Source organism: Prunus dulcis, chromosome 6 (genome assembly GCF_902201215.1).
Source record: "Prunus dulcis chromosome 6, ALMONDv2, whole genome shotgun sequence".
NCBI classification, from domain to species: Eukaryota; Viridiplantae; Streptophyta; class Magnoliopsida; order Rosales; family Rosaceae; genus Prunus; species Prunus dulcis.
Genome location: NC_047655.1, coordinates 16,436,771 through 16,452,238, shown reverse-complemented (window position 1 = coordinate 16,452,238; position 15,468 = coordinate 16,436,771). Strand labels below are relative to the sequence as shown.

The 15,468-nt window shown below is 35.1% G+C and overlaps 1 long non-coding RNA gene across 2 annotated transcripts; it reads left to right on the top strand.

The window, feature by feature from the left end:
• Nucleotides 1–3,956: 3,956 nt before the first annotated feature.
• Nucleotides 3,957–7,730, top strand: LOC117632054. Of its 2 annotated transcripts, XR_004586425.1 has the most exons (4): nt 3,957–4,273; nt 4,427–4,527; nt 6,670–7,050; nt 7,133–7,730. It is a non-coding gene; the product is annotated as an uncharacterized LOC117632054 (long non-coding RNA). The 2 variants fall into 2 exon arrangements; XR_004586424.1 differs by lacking the exons at nt 6,670–7,050; nt 7,133–7,730 and adding an exon at nt 5,779–6,521.
• The last annotated feature ends 7,738 nt before the right edge of the window (nt 7,731–15,468 follow it).

Genomic DNA, 15,468 nt, shown 5'->3' with positions numbered 1-15,468 from the left:
CAATATGGTGCAGTTCTTTTATATGTCTTCAAATACTAATCCGTCCTGTATGAGACCTACTTTTGTATAGCTCAGTTTGCTTGAATTTCAGAATCACAACCTGTCGTTAACAACTCAAACTGCGACACCACTTTCATGAGAAAGATTGAGACGTGAAAGATACTAATAACCGGAACGAAATGCAAGATTCTCCAAATTAAGTGACACCATCTACACATGTGAATGGAACAAGGAAAAAAAAAAAAGGATTCAGTTGTGTCCATGCATCCAAGTATTCGAAAAAAAAAGATAGTCTTCACCAAAACTCATTCTAGCCTTACAGATGTGCTGTGAAAAAGAACTTAAAAGAATGGACAACAAAAAGATCCTCGTTTAGTATCAGGGACATTATTATCATAAATTTTTTTAAAGGAGGCTGCAGGGACACTGCTGTGCATATATAAGCAAATGAAAAAGAGATACACTCTAGGTACTTCAAAGCATTTATAATAATTTTAAAGTAGAATACTTGGATTTTCATTTATGAGAGTAGAGCAACCATATGAGGAGGAGCTTTGAAGTAGGAAACATCCAAGATCAATTTGTTTGTTGATTATGAAGCATCTGTGGAGGAAGCACTTGTAAAATATTTCAATTTAATGTTGGTAATGTAAACATTCTGTTAAAAGGTATCAATTTAATTTACTAGAGAAGTAGAAATATTTCATTTGTTCCTTACTAGCTTCTTTCACAAGGCAACTGACCATACCTTGACTGCTCTGGATATGACTACACCTTGAATCCACAGTTTCTTATTGATTCAACTAATTACAAATAAATCAAGCAAGATATGCCTTATACAAACTTTTCTCATAATTCAATAGACGTTAAAAATAAATCAGTAGATAAAGAAACTAGAAACTGGATCTCTTTTGCCACTACTCACTAAGAGTTCGAAACATCATCCAAAAAACTCTCCATCACGACCTTTGATCTTCATACGCCTATCTCTGCTAGAGTTGTACATATCTTATTAGGTACAACCAACGTTTCCAGACAATGAAGGCGGTGTTGGAAAAACTGGAGCCATCTTGTTGTTGTTGCCACATAAAAATATTGTTGTTCTGTATACTCGTAACTTAACCAAAGCATAAAAAAAGGGAAAGCATTGGGTTGAAAAACAATGTGTGGTTGGCCCTACAAGGGTGTCCCTTTAATAAGCTTATTTAAGGGATCCCTCAATGGAAGCTCACTATATATATGTACATATAATTACATATACAGTCCCCCTTAAGTTGTGGGATCTCTAAAATAATTTTCAGTCTTTGTGAGACAAACATACATTTTACCATCTACAAAAACATGCATTATATAAAAACTAGATGGTTAAGATCATTGAAATACAATGCACGGTGGGCCCTATCACTTAGGGTTAGTTTGTATGAATTTTCCCCAGGATTAATGGTTGTGTTAAGGATTTGCTCTGCTTGCATCTGTGATTGTTTTCTCCTTTATGCAAATTTTTTTTCCAACTTTGATTGCAATACTCGATTAATTAGCAACACTTATAGCCAATGGATGCAGTTCTTCTGATCTGGGTCCTCCTGTTTGAGACCTCGGTTTGAAATGTTATGAGAGTTGGAAGATCTTCGATTTGATCTCATCCAAAGTGAATTTTCTAAAGGGAAAAATTATAGAAAAAATACTTGAAAACAAGGAGGATAAAAAGAATGTACATGATCAGAATGGCACACAAGTGCTATAGCTTCTTGTTCCAATAAACTTAATTCTTATTGACAATGCGGTTCTAATAGTTTTCAATCCAATGTTGGAAAACATAATTTGAAAAAGAAAAAAAACCATCGATCAAATTCTGGTCGGAGATCCCAAAAATAATTCTACGAGGCAAGCTAGATTGGCACCTACAAGACCACACCAAGAGAGTTTATTGTTTCTTCTACTAATTTTGTACCAAAGACTGCTGTGCTGGAAAGAGATTCCACAACCAACAAAACCAAAATGATTAAATTAGAGCAAGACCAGAGTGCACGTTTAGTTTTAGAAAAGACCCCTCATATATACATTGGTTATTTCTTGAATTTCCAGTATCACAAACTATTCAGTCATAAAAAAAAAATAAAAAATAAAAAGAATCAGAAACTAATTATTTGGCTGCATGTTCAGTAGATCTCACAAGAGAGGAGATTCTCTGCTTTATTTGGTTTAACATTTTAACAAGGCCTTACAGTAGTGAAAGAACCCTAAGCAGACAGCAACAAAAAGCATAAGAACAAAAGAATTTTAAAAAAATCAAATTAAGCAAAAAAAAGGTTTTGGTTCAGTCGGGACAATCTAGCGGGCTAGAGTGTATCGGGGTGGCACCGACCCATTATCCTTCCACCACCAGGAGCGGGAGGTGATCGTTGCTCTGTGAAGCCAGCCTTACGCAATTCCCTCCACTCTAGGAACCATGAAGCCCAAAGCCTTCGCCCAAGCCACATGGCCCAACTTCTAGCTTGGAATGGGCAGGCCAGAATAGAGCCACTCCGAACCGACCCACTATATTGGGCCAATGTTCCAACACCTCAAAGCCCCCACCTGGGTTACAAGCTTGCATTGCTAAGCTCGGCGATGCGTTATCAATGTTTGAGTGTTATAAAGCGTATTATTTAGCTTCATTTTGTCAATGTGGGACTACTTGTGCTTGGCGTCTTGACTCTCTTCGCTTTGAGATATTAGCATAAAGTCATGGTTGTTGTAATGAAAGTGGTGAAGCCCACATAAAGGAAAAGAAGGAAGCTTAGTCAAAAGCTTAATGATAATGTTGGAAACTTAGTCAAAAGCTTAATGATGATGTTGGATAATGAAGCCATCCAATTTGCCTATAAATAGACTTGCTTATTCAATTGTAGAAGACACCAAAGGAGAAGAGAGGAATGAAAGGAAGAGAAGAAATGAAGAGTGAGAGGAAACAAAAGAGAGTGACTTTCTATCTGAGAGGAAATTCTGTCAGTGTAAACATCACAAGAGCAAATACAATTCTACTCTCAATATTCAGTTATACTTCCTATACTCTGCTTATTTTATTTTTATAACACGTTATCAGCACGATAGTCTCTCCCCTTTACTTCTAAATTGTCTCAACTCAACACTATGTGATTATTTCTTTTTCTCTTGTCTGTCATATGTCTGCTCTCTGTCATATATTATATTTATTTGCTCTTGTATTACTAACCACTAATAAAAATGGACCCTTGGTAATACTAAACATATTATCAGTGGAAGACCGTTAATAATACTAACACTTTTCTTATTTTATTCAGTGGCGGTTTTATCCCCACATTTACTTTATTTACTATATGGTGTAGGTTTATTACTCATGCAATTTATTTACTGTATGATGTGGTTTTATTACCCATACAACAGTATTTATTTAAAAGTGTGGTGCAGGTTTATCGTCCACACTACTGCCTTTATTATTATTTAAAAGTATTGAGTAGAATTAGTACCCATACAAGCACATTTACTTTATTATTTAAAGTATGGTGCGGAATTAACGTCCATACATGAGGCAATTTAATTTGTGATTTTACTTTATCGCACATTTACTTTTACTTAAAGTATGATGTGGAATTAACTCTCATACTTTATGAATTTACTTTATCGCACATTTACTTTCATTTAAAGTATGATGCGGGATTAACGTCCACATAGCAAGCAATTTACTTAATGAATTTACTTTACGGCATATTTACATTTATTTAAAGTAAGGTGCAGGATTATTGTCCATACCAGCAATTTATTTACAAGCAATTTAATTTATGAATCTATTTTACCGCACATTTACATTTATTTAAGGGCTTGTTCAATATAGGTCCCTAAAAATTCTATTTTCTAGACATATACCCATTACTTTATAAATCTATTATGGTGTGTTTGAATGTGGTAAAATAACTCGGGATTTGGAGCGTGGAAAAGGGGAAAGTTCAACATTTGGCAAAATCAACTCAGGATTTGCCAAATTACACGCGGAAAATATCATGGGAATTTCACATCTATAATCCCGAGTTGAAATTCCATGGTAATAGGCGGAATTGTACAATTCCCAACAGAGAGGGAATTTTCATCTTCTGCCTGCAATAACCTAGCTTCTGCCCGCCAAAATTTTCATCTTCTGCCCACCAAAAATTTCATCTTCTGCCTGCCAAAATTTCAGGAATAACCTATCTTCTTCAAAGAGAACAAGCCTGCGCACCATGGGTATTCTCTTGATGGCGTTCTGCTAAGTTTTCTGGTGAGTTTCCGTTTTCAATTTCTTTCCTTGTCGTTGGCCTCTTTTTTGTCTGCTATATTGATTCTTTTCATCTGTAGAACCAGGGTTTTGCTTTTATTTTATTTCTCCTCTCTGTCTTTCAATCTGACAACAATATTTGCTCTTCCAATCAAGGTAAGAAAGACAGAGTGTAGAGACATATACATACGCAAGGTCAAACTTTCTCACCTCCATTCACCAAATGCCTTTCTTCCTCAAGCGCCTCCGACTTTTCGGTAAGTCCTCTCTCTCTCTCTCTCTCTCTCTCGTGTTTTCTTCGGGCTTCTCTTTCTCTTTTTCTCTGAATCGATGTCCATATTCAAAATTTGTTTAGTTTGAATTCCTCTTTGCTTTTTCTCTGATTCTTCCTTGAATTGAATCTGTTTCTTGATCATTCTCGAAAACAAGACATGGGTTTTGCATATTTTATCTATTTTTCCTTTTTCAATTAATTGAATTTTATTTACAAGATAATAATTCTCTGTTCTTCTCCTTGTGCTTGCCCCTGCTATGTGCTTGGTTGTGCTTTGTGTTATATTTGTGTTTGTATTGATTGTATTGTGATTAGTTGGAATGGAAAGCAGTCGCTATCACGTTCTAGAAATATTGATATATGCTCCTTATTAGAAATATTGATATATGCTCCTTTTACAAAGCCAATTGAAAGGACGGATCAGATGATCATATTCATAACAAGTTGATGAAATTAAGGTTGGTCTCTAGGTAGAACCAGGAACAATGTAGAGGTCTACCTGTGAAAATCAGTCTAAAGCAGAAACCCAAGGGAGAAAATCCTAACTTGAAGGGCCAACAGAAATTGGTCTTGAGATCAAACCTAGATCTGGGAGGAATCATACCCTGTTAAAAAAGTAATAAATAAGTATACAAGCCAAAAATGTTACGTCATTAGGTGGAGAGGTCCCTTTAATATTTATCAAGGGCTATATCTAACTAATTGAACATGGCCATGAGGCTATTAGAATAGGCGGCTAGCCCTCCTGCTATGTTTTTAGAGGCCAAAAAATAAGAAAAGGTCCCAAATGCTTGAAGAGCCAATATAAGTCATATTGGACCTGGATATATCTTTTTGTAGTGCAGCATTCCTCTTCTTGAGACCTGTTTTAGCATCATTAGGCATATCCTTTCTGAGTTGTCTTATGTTTAGGACACAATTCATTGCATAGTGTTAATCATAGGAGCTGCACTGTGATTTGGACATCCTGGTAACTGTGAATAATTGTTTCCCCTGAACATCTGTTGTGTGGATCATGTAATCCCTAGGCTTAATTTGGTCATTCATTGTATTTGTTTAAAGTCTTCAGTCTAATTTAGTCTTAACTCTTTGTGCACGGGATATGAGGATGCTGACAGGTTTGGTTCCTTTTTGGTACCTTGCTGGCCTCTTTTTTTATATGTGTTAATGTTGAGTCATATTTTTTTAGGTGAAGTAGATTACTTACATAATAAAATTATACACATATAAACAGGCATGGCTAGTGATGATGTAGATAACTTTTTGGCCCATTTAAGTCGCAAGCGTGCTAGAGACGAAGAAGAAAATAAGAAGAAAATGACAATTATTCTTAGTACCATTACATGTATCATTGCCATTGTTGGAGCATGGTATAATGAAAATTATTTGGTTAAAGAGCCCTCACGTGATTGGGATGAAGAAAGGCGATGTCGCTTGAATCGTTTGTATAATGGGAAGGAAGTTGATTGTATTGAACAACTACGAGTTAGTAAGAAAGCATTTCAAAGTTTGTGCACTATTTTGCATGAAAAGGGTGGATTGGCTCGGACAAGAAATGTTTTAATTGAAGAATCCGTTGCTACCTTTTAAAATATACTTGCTCATAACTTGAAGTTTAGGGTCATTGGTTTTGACTATTATCGTTCTAAGGAAACAATTAGCCAGCAATTTAATAGTGTGTTGCGTGCAAAGATGAGAATTAGTCAAGAATATTTGAAACTTCAGCCATGTGATATTGGTGGTTCAGAAAGAGACAAGTGGAAGTGGTTTGAGGTAATCTTATATTGGTGGATGTGATATTGGTGGTTCCGTGACACATTAGCAATGCAGATGTTTCTTGATTATCAAGCACGAGGCGCCACTAATTCATGGTTTTCAGTCATTATATATTAATTGAGTTGGAACTGTCTCAAGTTAAATTTATGTATGGAGTTGAAAACATTTGAATCATGTTTTTTCTTATCAGTTTTAATAAATGTGTACTCTTCTTTATTGATCTTTTTTTTTTTCCTTATTATTCAGCTTTATGTGTCTATTTTGTTATATATGTTGATCATTTTTTGATGCAAATATATGTTGATCATATTTATTAATGTTGTTGTTATAATAATTTTAAATACATAAGATGGCAGAAAAAGTAAACAAAATAAAGCAGAGAAGAAGAAAAGACAAGCAAAATAATGACACTGAAGGAGATGACAAAGCCTATTTTCGATGGAATATACAAATGGAGCGTTCATTAGCGGATATACTTAGAGAAGAACGTCAGATCGGTCATAAAGGAGATGGTGGTTGGAAAGTAGTTGCTTATAACACCGTTGCTGTCATATTGTCTGCACAATTTGATATTGAAGTAAGTGCTGATAACGTAAGAAATCGTGTTAAAACCTAGAAAAGGTTTTATGGTATAGTCAATGATATATTAAGTCAGAATGGATTCAATTGGGATGTAACAAAGAAGATGATCATTGTAGATGAAGACAATGTTTGGGATGAGTATGTGAAGGTAATTTATAATACAATTATATCTTTTTATATGACTAAAATTGTGGTAAATAAATGGTTAACTTTGATTTTTTGCTTGATAGTCTCATGAAGGTGCTAAAACTTTTCGATTTAAAGTGATTGCTAACTAGGATGAAATAATGAATTTATGTGGCAAAGATAGAGCTACGGGAGAGGGTGCTGAAACATGTGCAGAAGTTGCTGAGGTTATGACTCCTAAGAGTGATCCCAATAATATTGTTGATTTGGAAAGTGATACTCAAGGTTTTGAGAGTTGTCAGGTTGATGATGTTTCACCCAGCTCTAGTTGTCCAAAGAGAAGAAATCAAAAACCTTATGATATTCCCCCACCAAAAAAAAGAGGTACAACTAATGTTCTTGCTGATTCAGTGGCTAAAATGGCTTCATCTTTGGAACACTTTATCAATTCTACTACACAAAAGCTTGATCCAACAGAAGTATATAATGAAGTCATTGCAATTCCAGATCTTAGTCCAGATGAACAACTGAAGGCATGCTCTTGGTTTATAGAAAATGAGAAACAGTTTCTCATGTTAAAGACATTTCCAACTGAGAGAAAGAAGGGAATGGTGTTTATGTTTATTTTACCAAAAGCGTAGACACATTTTATATTTAGTTGACATTTTTAATTTTTGCTATTTTGTTGAAACATTGGTTGGGATGATTAGCTTTATTTTTTTTTAATTACATGATTTATACTTTTTTAAATTAGACAAGCTACAGTTGCAATTCTTTATATTAGTAACAATTGAGGTATGTGCTGTTAGACATTTTCGTACATCACAAGTCTTTCTAATTATATATATAATAATAATGTGTTGAACTATGCTAATTATTCCTATAAGATTTTATACAAGACTCTTGTAAAAAAAAAATAATAAAAAAAAATTTCTTACGTAAATTCTAATTATGTGATGATTATCCAAACAGGTGAAATTGTAATTTCTGCCATTTCTTAAATTCCACATATATGACATTCAAACGTTGAAATTTGCAATTGACAGAATTTTTAAATAATGTAATTGGAAATTCCGTCATTTACAATTTCCATAAAATTTAGAATTACTTCCTCCAAACACACACTTAGTAAAACCCAATTTCAAACTTAAATAACATGTAGAATATAAAAGGTAATAATTTTTATATGTTTTCACATGGTTGCCACAAGAATTCAAAAACACAGACCGACCGTTTTCATCAGCAAAACATCAATCTGTCCGACCGTTACATTCTCTTCAAAACAATTTACCTCCATTTCAGCCTTGCTTCATGCCCATTATTGAAAACCAGAGATTCTCTAAGGTTTGATCCCCTCCATGTCTCTACCATTTAAAATTAGGGTTCGTAGATACATTCAATTTTTCAGACTAGCCGTAAAGAGAAAACGAAGCTGACTGTGACAAACGATTCCGGCGCCGACGACTTAATTCCTGGTAGGTTCCAACAACTTCTTTGCTTCCTCTTTCTCCATTTTCAATTTCAAAGCTGCCCATAAATTTGATTGCTTTTATACAGCTTTTCAGTCATGTTTTATTTTCTCTGTTCTTACGAAAACCTAAGCTCAATTTACTATAGAATAGGTAATTTATGTTTTATTGTCTCTGTTCTTATCAGCTTTTCATCTATCCCAAATTTTGCATTTTCTTCTACCCCAACTCTTGCCTTCTTATCAGTACCATTCATTACCTAGATTGGTATAATTTTGTGTAGCAATTAGTTTCAATTTTTTTTTCCAGTTATGTTTCTGTTTTCACATTGCTAAATGTTGTTTTCTATATTGCATAGTTGGTTGTTTGGGTCTGTTTAAGTTGCGCATTGCGCACACCACGTGTTTGACGAAATTCCAATATGAGCTATGAGAGCACAAGTGAAGTGTGTTGTTGTTATTCCACTCCAATCAAACTGACGAGGACATTGATGTACAGTTATGGAAGTCTCTTGTTGGTTTCTTTGCTATAACAAAATGTAAATTGCTCTCCCTTTTTTGGGTTCTTTTGTCTGTGATTGATCAGGAGCTCTTCCAACTTCACTTCCATTCATTAGTAATGAGCTTTCCTTGTTCATGTTCTTAACTTCCTTTTCTGTCTTCTTTGTGCTTTCTCAACTGTGATTTATGATAATTTAAAGAGCTATTGTAAATTAAGTGGTGTGGGTAAATTAAGTGCTTTGTAAATTAAGTGCTTTGATTTCATACTGAATGGTCATCATTTACGGAAGTGATTATAGTGGCCACTCCAATCAAACTGATGAGGACATTAATGTACGGTTATGGAAGTCTCTTGTTGGTTTCTTTGCTATAACAAAATGTAAATTGCTCTCCCTTTTTTGGGTTCTTTTGTCTGTGATTGATCAGGAGCTCTTACTTCACTTCTATTCATTAGTAATGAGCTTTCCTTGTTCATGTTCTTAACGTTCTAAGAACTCATATTTCTAAATATGCATAAATTACCTGTGTTATGCAGGGCAGACCACTCAAGATTTAAGTCATGGGCGCCGGAATTTGTTCCAGTCAGTGTTGACGTCGGAATCCTGGGTGAAACAAGAACTCACGTGGAGGAAAATTTGGGCTTTTCTCAGAAAAATAAAACTGATCCAACAAATCACTATCCCTATGCAACATACCATTATGCAAATTAAATTCATAATCAAAACTGATGCATGAAGAGGACTGAATTGCAGGCTAATTCGGTGGGAGGAAATCAAACCAATAAATTCAAGAACCAAAGCTTAATACACCTCCCAAATAACACGTTAAATTATAAATAGAGGCAGTTTTGGAATCCGAAAAATATAATAAATCAGGTTTTAAGTTATATTAGGTAACCACTTAGTTGGATCATAGTTATCGAGTATTATTTGAAAAAGTATGGTGTGGGTTTATCTTCCATACCAGCAATTTATTTTTACAGTATACAGATCAGAACCAGAAGCTCCTTGATCCTCATCATACAACTATATCAGGACTTGAAATCCTTGATGATGATATTGGTATGAGAGCTGGCAGTCTCTCTAGTACTATATTTGTAAACAGGTGATCGGACTTGAAGATCCTTGATCCTTGACATGTAAATAAGGACCTAGAGTTCTTTGATGATGTAATAGTACCGTATTGGTTAATAGTGCCGTACACATGAATAGTAACTATACTGGCAAATGTACTATATGCATGAATAGACACAAATTTCATGACTTGATGAATAGTACATTAATAGTGACGTATGCATAAATATTAACCATTTTGGGTAAACCGTCACTATATACAAAAGGGAACATGCAATTCTTTAAACTTATGGATGAGCAATTAAATGAGATGCCATAAGTTCCTCAAAACATAGACAATTATGTAAGGGCCTGAAGTTCCCAAATATATACAAGAAATTATAAAAATGTCCATCCCATGAGAATATGTGATTTTGGCCCGAAGTTCAAAATCTAACAATATAGAGAACATGAAAGTTCTAACAGTTAAATGGATAACCCTTGAGGTATTATTGCAAATTGTGGTACACCACATATTTCTTTGGCATAGGAAAATGATGACTTTAATAAAGTTCGATTTTGTTACAATCGACACCTCAAGAAAGAAATATATTTTGTGAATTCCGGTTGTTAAGAATACACCGTGAAATGGATAATATCAGTATAAACCTCAAATGATGAATTGAGGCTCCCCACATATTTTATTATATCTGGGCCGGAAGCCCATGGATCCAAATATATGAGAGATCCTGAACTTGAAGTTGTGGGTATATAGTAGTTAATGCTCTTCACTACTATATTGCGATATTATCATGGCTTTTACTCAATTTATATTTCATGTCCATTTGAAAAGGGCAAATAAATTCTGAGTTTGTGTTTAGCCCAGGCCAAAAGTTCTGGGCTCACATGCATGGAAATATGAGAGATTTGATGTGGTTATTTGAACCTATAAGGCACAAGGTTCCAAACCGTCATTTTGAAAAGACGTAAAAACCACAGGTGCAAGTTTAAGAATTTTTGCAATTATTATAACAGGAAAGAATGCATACAACAGATAGATTTTTTCCACCTGCAATGAAGGTGCAGGCTTGTAAAATCTATAAAATTACATTATGTTCTAGAAGCCTCTGAAGGAAGATGACGACGCCTCTTAAGCTTAGCCATGAGCCTCTCGTGGTCTCCCAGAATCTTTTCATTGGAAACCTGCAGCATGTCTAGCCTTCTCAGCATATCAACGGAGTACGAACTCACCAGTTTCAACAAGGCATTATTTTCCTCCTTTAAGTTTCTCAACCTCTTGTTGAGACTCATGAAGCATTCTCTGAAGAGACGAATTTTCAGTGGTAAGCTCCTGAACCTCGTTTGCTCTAGCACGCAAACGATCAGCCATGTTAGAAACAGAAGTAGCACTCTGAATGCTAAAAGCCATTGAGTCATCAATAGCCTCTTCATCAGACCTCACTGATAACAGCATTTCATCCATTGGAATAAGGAAATTCCTAGCTACTATGACAGCAGTCGCATCATTCATCATCACAGAATCATTAACCATGAGATGACGATTTTGGATACAAAGGATGGACCAAACTTTGGCGTCACGAGTTGTGTTGGGAGCAACATTTAAATCAAGATGGTTTGGGCAAGAAGAAGAGGAAGCCATTTTAAGAAGGTTTCGAAAAAAGTCTTAGAAAAACTGAAGTTTCAGAAAATGAAGGAAGTTGAGTTGAAACGCAGTTGCTCCAATCAAGTTTTGCAGAGGCAATATCTATAGGCGGAAATATGGCTACGGTTTCCAGGATCCCAATATTATCTCCGATCCCCATATTCTCTTTTTCTTTCCCAGATTCCAAAACTTCACGCAGCCTCCATTAATGTTTGTCGGCACTTTCGGCTTTTCAAGTATTATTTTCATCAAAGCCGATCTTGCTTTGCAGATTTCACGGAGCTACTTTTTCAAAAGCACCCTGAGAACCTCGCAAATTTCTGTGGTTAATTTGAAATTCACCGGATCTACCTATTCCTTCTTTTTTGTGTATAAATATGTTACTAACGAAATTTTCTTTGCAGAAGACATCCAGTTTTCTCCATACCTAGTGATGCAATATCTACTTGTTTTTCCTATCATGAGCACTCGATGTGCTTGAGAAGCGAGACTATCTCTGATCATCCATTCAAGAAGCGAGACTATCCCTGATCACGTTTTCGCTACATCAGGGAACTGTAATGACGACCATGCTCTAATCTCCTGAGGTTCTTCTAGACTAGGAGAAATGAGAGTTTGTTGTCTGCTTTCATTAGCTTCCTCCCCTGATTGCTTACCTTACCTTGCAATCAATATCACAATTTTTGTATCTTTTCTTTCTTTTTATAACTCTCTGTTCATAAGGGATTTTATTTCTTTAGAATGAACATCCGAAGAAAGAATCCATGAAGTGATCCTAACTCTGAGGGTTATTTGTTTTGACAAAGACAAAAGAGTTGTGATTTTTGCTCTTGCAGGATAAACTAGATCATCAAACATTACATTGTATTTGCTGAATCGATACGAGCTTGGAAGATATTTGAGCAAAGTCTCTCCCACCTAAGGATGTAAGCGATACTTATGTTATTTCATACTTGTACTCTTATTTTGATATTTTGTACAACATCCTTGAAGGTAACCAAATGGGGAGATAAGGCTGTTCCACAAGAACGCCATGCAAAGGACCATTCCAGAAGAATGACTTGCATTATAGATCATTCCAGAAGAACGACTTGTATTATGACCATTCCAGAAGAATGGCTTGTATCATTCTGATATGTATTCATGAATTATTAATGCAAATTTCATAGATGGCAAGTTGAATACATTAACGATAGACTGCATAGATTAAAGTCCCATAAGAACAGAACATGGGTATAGCAGTGATCAATATGATGCACGCCTGTTACATAGCAAATGATATGGATTGAAGTCCCGAAAGGACAATCCTTTAACATGTCAACATTAATACGGTGCATGCCTAATGCGTAGCAAATTATATGGTTTAAAGTCCCAGAAAGACAATTAAATTGACATGTATGTATTAATATGTGGCATGCCTGTAACATGACAGATATATGGGTTCTAAATGTTCCAACTCCCTAAATGGAGATTATCCACGCCTTACTGTAAAATAACACTCCATTGGAGGTTATGATCCACATTCTCACGTAATTCATCTTATAAGAGATGTCTGTCTGGAAAGAGACAATAAAAGCCCTCTAAAGTGGCTTGGGTACCCAAAAGCAAATAAATGCTTATAATTGATGCATGCGCATGCACATGAGAATGATGGGATCATGAATTGATGAATGAAAATTTTTGATTTTAGAGTAGCTACTCAAATCATCAATGGGCTGTATTGAATGGAACCACGTTCAATTATTAAATGTCGACAATATCATTGGCCAAAATGGAAAGAGGTAATTTCATTATAAATGAGAATGAACGTGAAAGAACAAACCCATATTACGAACCCCAAAAAGATGTTAATACTAAAAGTTATACTTGGGTGTTCGGAATAAAAGGGAATATACCCACTTTATATGACACAATGTTTCTGGCAGAAACAATAAATGTTAGGTTTCTCCATATTTACAGATGCAATTGTGCCATCTTATTGCACATTTACAAAGACCAACATGTTATCTTTAGGGTTTATTAAATGAACAAAGCATATCACCAGAAGTGATTCCCTAAAGATGTATAAATAGCTGAGTTAAAGCTATATAATGTGTCATAAAGTTTAATCCCTTTAACAAAATCCCTAAAAGGATTGCAATTGCATGAAGCAAGTCCCTGAAGGACATATGCTTGAAGCACAAAACCTGTACTCAATACTAATGTGCATAAATTACCTCAGTGAGTACATTGATTATAATATGTTTGCAACACATTAAAACTCCTGAAGAGTTCAAGAAATATTTGTCTCGGCCTAAAGATCGAGCATTATGCCAATGAGATTCTTGCTTATACTAAGAAGATATTGACGTATTTTTATATGGATTATCCGTTGGGCACTTAAATAATTTTTCGAAAGCATACTAGGCCAAATATTATATTTTCCAGATAAAGCTCAGCTCCGTCACCACCATTTTGGGATGATGGGAGGCATATTTGATGCTATCTCCGCAAAACACCATATATGGGCATATTCTTTTCAAGTGAACTTACAAATAGCCCCAATTTTGTTAAATACGCGGACTCTGGAAATTTCTATGGTCGCTTACTGGAAAAAGTTAGGCATGAAGATTTTAGGGCGAGATTTTCAGGGGAGCATCTAACAATATTACAAGATTGACTCACAGAAGTAGTGTCACACGCATATCAATATACACAGAATTTTATGTTACACAAAGTTATGTACTCTTTTTCCTTTGACTAGGGTTTTTCCCACTGGGTTTTTCCTAGCAAGGTTTTAACGAGACAACATGAACGCATTTAACATTACCCTTATGTCCCAAATAAAGTTGTACTCTTTTTCCTTCGCTTAGGTTTTTTCCCACTGAGTTTTTCCAAGCAAGGTTTTAGTGAGGCAACCAATCTAGAGACATGTGGTCTTCAAGGGGGAGTGTTGTAATGAAAGTGGTGAAGCCCACATAAAGGAAAAGAAGGAAGCTTAGTCAAAAGCTTAATGATGATGTTGGATAATGAAGCCATCCAATTTGCCTATAAATAGACTTGCCCATTCAATTGTAGAAGACACCAAAGGAGAAGAGAGAAATGAAAGGAAGAGAAGAAATGAAGAGTGAGAGGAAACAAAAGAGAGTGAGTTTTTATCTGAGAGGAAATTCTGTTAGTGTAAACATCACAAGAGCAAATACAATTCTACTCCCAATATTCAGTGGTACTTCCTATACTTTGCTTATTTTATTTTTATAACAATGACTTGAATTTTCAGGTCTATTTCGAAGCTCAAAATTGCTTTATTGTTAATGCATTTGCACTTCCCCTTATCAATTGAGGGAGTGAAACTTGCATGGGCGTCGAGAATCATTAAAACCTGCTAAGGAAGATTTCAAAGCTTCTCATCCCAGCACCAAGTTCTCTCTATGAAAATATATATTGTAATGTTGGGAAATAAAACAACTAAAAAACGCAAGTAGTCTACAAATGATCTTCGCCAAGCCTTAATTTAAAATTGGCCAACTTAATATATATATATATATATATATAAAGGTGTCCTTCATTAATGGAAGAGAGAGGTCAAATACGATAAATATGGCAAAGGAATTCCAGATGGCTAGATAGGTTATTTACAAGAGAACATGCAAGTAAAACAATGGATCTGAATCAACTAAACTAAAGTCTTGGAAAACCACCCAAGTTTTTCTCCCAAAATGCTTTCAATCCTTTTTGGAGGATCATCTAGCCAAGTGAGAGTATTTTATAATCCAA